At 47.0% G+C, this 7,500-nt stretch overlaps 1 protein-coding gene across 3 annotated transcripts in view; it reads left to right on the forward strand.

Annotated features, from left to right (window-relative positions):
- The window catches only part of zfhx3b (zinc finger homeobox 3b), a 246,070-nt gene that overhangs the window by 141,366 nt on the left and 97,204 nt on the right, over positions 1–7,500 (forward strand). The window lies entirely within an intron of this gene.

Genomic DNA, 7,500 nt, shown 5'->3' on the forward strand with positions numbered 1-7,500 from the left:
TGTGCTCAAGCTTTGCCTTGGCCAACCCCAGCCTAACAATAACCCCTCAGCCTTCCCATCCTCTCCAGCTCCCCACCACCCTGTACCAGAGATTCTTTAAGTATAGAGATATGCCATTGTAATAGGTTGCTATGGGCACCTAACATGACCAGGTTCCAATGAAACCTCTCTCTCTCTACTCTCTCTGCCTGTACCCTGCCCCCCCCCCCCCCACACACACACCTCCTCCTCCTATCCCCACTGCTCCTCGGCCACAGCACAGCGTCTGGGCATGTCGCCGCTCGCGGTGGCTAATTTGAAGCAGCCGCTGAACTTGGCTCCCGCCGCAGCTTCTGTGGTGGCGGCTGCTGCTGCTGCTGCTGCTGCTGCTGCTGCTGCTGTTCCCCCCTCCACTGCTGTAACTGAGGAGGGGAGCGATGGATTTAAAGAGGCAGACAGACAGAGAGAGGGGAGAGAGGAAGGAAGAGAGACTGAGAGATTGAGGGAGTTAGACATAGCGAGAGGAAGAGGAAGAGAGAGAACGAGGGGATCAGACAGGACGTGTGTAGGGAGAGATGGAGTGACGGACTCCAGTGATATGGCTTATCTCAATCTTTCTCAACCTTTTTTTAGGCGAGGCACCCTTTCAATTCTTGAACATTTTCAAGGCATCCCAAACCAATAAGCCGTAACATGGCATTGCATCCGATACCACACAAGCTTAGAAAGGTAACACATTTGGAGACGTCACACGACCTACGTTCGAAGTTACAGCTGACTGGGGCGACCTATTTTTACTTTATTGTGCGTAAATGGCAGATGAAAGATTCCACTGACTAGCATTAACTTTATCAATTTAGACAAATATGTATTATATTACATAATTTATGTATCAACCACGTTTCTGCGGCACCCCTGAGGTGGGCCCGCGGCACCCCAGGATGCCCCGGCACCCCTGTTGAGAAACACTGGCTTATCTCACGATGCGAGACTCCTATCCCATTGGGAGCATTGGCCCCACTGTGTTTTTCTCCCCCTCCTTTGCTTCATGTCAGTCCCAGCATAAGGCCTACACAAATCCAACACCTGTCTCTCCCATTCTCTCTGTATTTTGACATAAATTCCATATTGTACTACTGTATATTCACCATGTTAACCATCACAGTGGCAAAAGCATTTGAGTGTATCAGTGTGAGGTTATCACCACAACATGCTCTACACTGTAAATACAGTACATCATGTTAAATGTCTTACTACAGTCTCTGTTTACTACATGTCTACTACATGTTGTTACATGTAAAAGAGGAGCTGTCATATATAGTTTACCCAAGTCATGTTGAGCCTCACACCCACAGTGTTTGCATATGTGAAGAGTGGAATGTGAGAGTATGTGTGTACACGTGTGTGTGTGTGTGTATGTGTGGCTAATTTCCAAGTATGTGTGTCTGTCCTGCTAATGTGTGTGTGTGCATGCATGCGTGCGAGTGTGCGTGTGTGGACAGCGCCCAGTCTCACCACTAAGTGCCAACATAATTACAAAGAGATACACATCCAGACACTTGGCCGGCTCATTCGCAGACATAATTTTTTCTGCCAGTTCTCGGGGAATTGATAGCCATTTATCCACTGGATGGTTGCGGATTTTTAATGCATTCATTTCATATTTTAACACCGCTGCCAAATTTAATAGGGGGAAATTGTGGTATGATCAAGCAGCCTACGTACACGAACACGCATGTCGTGTGTGTATGTGTGCGCGTGTGTGTGTGAGAGAGAGACAGAGTGTGTATATGTGTTCGCAAGTACAGTATGCATGCATGTGTATGTGTGCGTATTTCAGGTTTTGGTTTGTGTGTGTCCGTGCGTGCGTGCGTGCCTGCGTGTGTGTTTGTATGTGTCCCTGTCTCTGTCTGCATTCCAAGTTCTCTGAGGAGGAGGGCCAGAGAATATTTTTTTTCTGGGAGTTTTTTTTTGTTCGTGCTGGAAATGTCAAACTCGCACTCGCATTGGCTGTGCTGGCGCTAGTTTCAGTAACACCTGCTTCCATTTCACGTTCCCCCGAGCTGCCACGGGAGCTGCTAAAGTGGCGCGCGGTGTGAAAGGTGTATTTTTACATCCCATTACCGCCGATGATCATGCAGATCTATGCGCGGGGAGCAGGTAGGTGTTGAAACCGATACCTGGGTATAATTGGAGCAGGGGAGCCAAAGGTGCAATGCTGAGCAGCCCAGAGTTGGGGTGGGTGGATGGGTACAGTAGTAGTAGGTGGTGGGTGATGGTTGGTGGTGGTGGTTTGAGCCAGTGCCCACTTTACTCCTCGCACTATAAGCCATAAGTACAAGCACTCCACTGGGCAGCACTTTCTCTCTCACACACACTCTTCCTCTACAGTGCTACTGCTGGAGGGACTATATAGTGGAGAGGTGCACTGGGAATAGCTTACAGTTCAGCCACCCGGTTTCAAACACACTCACACTCACGTAAGAACACACTCACGTAAGAACACACACACGCACACACACACACACACACACACACACACACACACACACACACACACACACACACACTGAAAAGACACACACTGAAAAGACACACACTCACACCCCCACACTAAAAAAAAAAACACACACACACACACACACACACACATGACTCCATCCCCTCGCTCATCCACCTCCACACATAGTACAGTACAAATGGCCGTGGTCCCCCAGTATGGCACGGTGCCCATAAATTCCCAGCCAATTACATGGAATCGGGTAGAAATGTAAGCCATGCTGGGGCTGTGGAGCGGGGAGGGGGTCAATGTGTTTGTTTGCGTGCATATGAGAGAGACAGAGACGGAGATTGGGGGTGGGGGGTACCGTAAGATGGGGTTTATGCAGACCATACCTCCATGGAGGCCATACCTCCACCCCTTTACCCTCCTTCCACAGCCACCAGCTCCAGCGTCCCTCCTCACCCACAACCCCCACCTCCAGCCCCACATCCCCTGCCTCTGTTCCAGGCCCAGTGTGGCCACGAGGAGGCCCCTGGCTGGGGAGAGGGAGGTGTGCTCTCCGAGAGAGGGATAGGGGGGTGGTGGGTGGTCAGAGCTGGATTAATGCACAGGCTGGATATGGCTGCAGCCTAGGGCCCCCCACCTGCCAGGGGCCCCGTGATTGGACAAAAGTGAAAAATTGCAGTTATTATAAGATGCAATACTGGAAATCGCATCTGTCTTGTTGAGTGCAGTTGGTAGACATGTTACTCTTAATTCCTAGGTCCTAATTAGGACACTGTCCATGGAAATTTGTCACGAAATTTGCCTGCCGGGAGGGCCCCCACAGCAACCTGTAGCCTAGGGGCCCCAGGTCCTCCTAATCCGGCCCTGTGGGGGTGGGGGTGGTGATGGGGGTGTTTCAGCTGCAGCACCCTGATCTCCAGACATGACTTTTTCATTAAGACGCCAAATTCCTGCACTCCAGTTGGAGGTGATTTATCAGCGTGGAGCTTCATTTCAGGATCATAAGAAACAGACACGGTGGACACAGCAGACACACACATGCACGCACGCACACGCGCACACACACACACACACACACACACACACACACACACACACACACACACACACACACACACACACACACACATACACACACACACATGCATACAAAACATACACACACGCATACTGTACATACACGCATTCACACATACACACACGCATACTGTACATACACACACTCACACACTGCAACACACATGTTCTGAGAAAAGTACACACACAGACTCTTTCTCTCACACACGTACACTCTCTCTCTCTCTCTCTCTCTCTCCCTTTCTCTCTCTCGTTCTGCCCTGACACCCCCCTCTGTGTTTCTCATGCTCGATTCTGTTTCACATCCTCAGCAGGGCTGTGTGTGTGTGTGTCTGTGTGTGTGCGTGTGCATGTGTGTGTCGGTCTCTGGGAGCGTGAGGGCCTCGTAACGGAGCAGAGGAGATTAGGTGGAGATAGGATCTCCTGGGCCCCTCACGTGCACACCGTCTCTAAGTGCAATCCGGTGCGCATCTGTCAAACAGAAAGAAAGACAGAAGGGAACGAGGGAGAGGAGAAGGGAGGACAAGAGTGAAAGGAAGGAAGGAAGAAAGGAAGAGACCGTCAAGTCCACGCATTGCTGAGTTGGCCTTCTCATGGGAAGCGTGTAATGGAGCCCATGAAGTGTCTAGGAGAATTCCCTCGTATGAAGTCTTTTTCCTCTCTGTAATGCAGAAGAGTTTGAGGGTTTTTTTGCTGGGCAGACGTTTTTCCCACCCCAACAGAGTTGGCGTAGTCGGCGGGACAGGCGACGGTTGCACTGTGCTGAGTGCTTAGTCTTCAAATGATTACGTGGAAGGTGTTCATGGAAGGCGTTCATGGAAGGCGTTGGAGGCTTGTAGGAAAGTATGCAAGAGAGAGAGAGAAAGAGGCTGGGCAGGGAAGACTAAGATGGGGGGGTTGGGGAAGTGAGGCATACAGAGGTTGTGAGTGGATGAGCATGTTCATGGAAGACATGAAGAGACTACACAAGAGACAGACAGACAGACAGACAGACAGACAGACAGACAGACAGACAGACAGACAGACAGACAGACAGACAGACTGACAGACAGATAGTCAGACAGACAGGCAAGAAGATAGACAGAGACTAGACTTGGCTGACTAGAGCCGAGCTGCAGAGCTGAGCTGAGCTTTGCTGGGTTGGTTGGTGCAAGTGTGCAGTGTCCAACACAAGCCGGCAGGTTTGCGTTGATATATGGCCTCTTGAGGGCCTGGCCGTCTCAGGTTCACTCCTGAGTAAATCCTGCCCTTTTATGGCCCACTGTAAAACCTGCTCCGCATTTTTGCACCTCTTGGGACTGCCTTTGAAGTTTTGGGTCAGGTGTCGTCCTTTTTGTTTTTGGGATGTCGAGTGGTGGTGGGTTGTGGTGGGGGTTCTTGTTGGTCTTGTTGGTCTGTCTGTATCTCCTTCCATTTCTTTTCATTTATCTCGCTTTTGCTCTCTCTATTGTCAGTCACTTCCTGTCTTTCTGTCTTTCTCTCTCTGTCTCTCTCTCTCTCTCTCTCTCTCTCTCTCTCTCTCTCTCTCTCTCTCTCTCTCTCTCTCTGTCTCACTCTCTCTCTCCTCTCTGCTGTTTCTGCTTCAGTGTAGCTTGAGTTATGAATGCTTAAAAATCGTTTCGGAGACATCTGTTCTGACTGAAGGACTAGTTTGGCAGTGAGTGAGTGCGTCCAGGGAAATAAGAGTGTGGGATCGGTCAGAGCCATGAGTAAACCTGCCCATCACCGCTCACCAAGATCTGCACACTCAGATCTCAAGTACGAGTGAACAAAAGAAAAAAGAGGGGAAAAGAAGTCAAGTCAAGTAGGTTTTATTGTCAATTTCTTTACATGCACTGGTCATACAAAGAATTTGAAATTACATTTCTTGCTTTCCCATACAGACATAGACTAATCTAGGTAAGGACATAGACAGTATAGACATAGACACTACTCATACATGGACATAGACAGTATGGACGTAGACATTGCTCATACAGACATTTAAAGTGCAAGACTGGACAACAGAAGACTTGTAGAGAACATACATTAAGAGGAGGTATTTTGTTGTGCTTTTTCTAAAAGTCCTTTATAGCGTTCTGACATAGTAATAGTAGCATTTGAAGAAAATAAATAATTAAAAAAGGTTTATTAAATACACCAGCAGCAGTATGTGTGTGTATTTAAATGTGTGTGTATCTCAAGTACGAGTGAACAAAAGAAAAAAGAGGGGAAAAGAACAGCAATAAGAGGAAGAAGGAAAAAGTGTTACAGGTTCTCAGCAGCCAAATGTCTAGCAGCACCTTTTCAGTGACATCATTGGTCAGCTTCAAATGAGAAAATGGAGTGAGAGAAAAAGAAAAAGAAAGAGAATGAGAGAAGAGCAAGAGGAGGAGAAAAAAGGTGAGAGAGAGGGGTGGGGAAGAGAGAGAGAAAGAGAGAGAGAGAGAGAGAGAGAGAGAGAGAGAGAGAGAGAGAGAGAGAGAGAGAGAGAGAGAGAGATTGCCTCTAAAAATCATCCAATAACTCTATTACACCAAACTGTGAAGACTCACAAAAGGAGAGAAAAAAAAATCTGAAAAAAATAAAAGCATGAAAAAAGAAACTCTCTTCCTGGAAGCATTGTCCTAATGTACGGTTTAGGTGTAGAAGGGAGAAATATGATACCACACCGAATGGAATACAATTGCCCAGAAAGGCCTATAGCGATATTCCAATATTACCAGAAAATTAAATATTAGGAGAAACGGACGAGCGCATTTCAGGGAACCTAATATTATTTTTCTTCTCCCTCCCCACCCGCTGTCAACACCTGATGCGGCCTTAATTGGGTTAAAAATCTAATGTTTCCGTTGCCTTTGCATTTCAGGAGGATGGGGATGGGGATGGGGGAGGGGGGGGGCACACTGCACTGTGGGCCAGAGCAGCCTCTGCTCCCGTTAATGAATCAATTTGTTTTCCTCGACCTTTGTCAGAGTTTGTAGGGGAGGGGATGGCCTTCACAGGAGATTAAGAGTTCTTGGTATATGGGGAGGAAGAATACGTTTCTGTGTGTGTGTGTGTGTGTGTGTGTGTGTGTGTGTGTGTGTGTGTGTGTGTGTGTGTGTGTGTGTGTGTGTGTGTGTGTGTGTGTGTGTGTGTGTGTGTGTGTGTGTGTGTGTGTGTGTGTGTGTGTGTGTGTGTGTGTGTGTGTGTGTTTGAGAGATTGAGGGAGAGAAGAAAGAAAAACATGCTAGTGTTAACAAGGTTGGGATTCTTATGATTCCTATGAATCATGGAGAGAGATCCTTGCACTCGGCACAGAAGTAAACAGACAAAAAGAAAACTAATTGATAATGGATCTCATTGCCATCACCTGCCCTTCAGCATGAGCAAAAAAAACCCTCTCGAAGGATCTGCAAGCTATTCAGCCTTTAAAAGAGATAAGATGGAATATGCAATTCACTCATACAAAGCAAATTTTCCCCCACTTTCTGTTGGTAATATATATATATACTTTTCTTGTCTTTTCTTTCTTTCATTATAAAAAAATCAGTTAATCATAATAAAAAAATGATGATGGACAGCGAGTAATTTCAGTCAAGCTTTCTTTATCTGATTCCAGTTCCCATCTGAGTGAAGTGGGGCTGTTTGAATGTGGGATCTCAGAGGAGAGAGGAAGGCCATGAAGATTAGGTGGAAGAAGAGGATGGTTTCGGGGAATAAGGAAATAAAAATAATAATACCTACTTATGATTGACATTGATTACATCCATAAGGGGCTTTGCTAGTCACATAGAAGGAAAACAGCAGAGTAGATGGAAGTGATAATGTATTTTTTCAAAAACCCACCAAGGTTATTTTCGTTTTTAATGTTTGTGTGGAATGCTTTTTTTGTTTGTTTGTCTATTTATTTTTTGTGAAGTGAACAGGAAACACGTGTAGATTTGAAGTGATATAGACAAGAGAGCTGACCA

The sequence above is a fragment of the Engraulis encrasicolus genome, chromosome 22 (assembly GCF_034702125.1).
Source record: "Engraulis encrasicolus isolate BLACKSEA-1 chromosome 22, IST_EnEncr_1.0, whole genome shotgun sequence".
NCBI classification, from domain to species: Eukaryota; Metazoa; Chordata; class Actinopteri; order Clupeiformes; family Engraulidae; genus Engraulis; species Engraulis encrasicolus.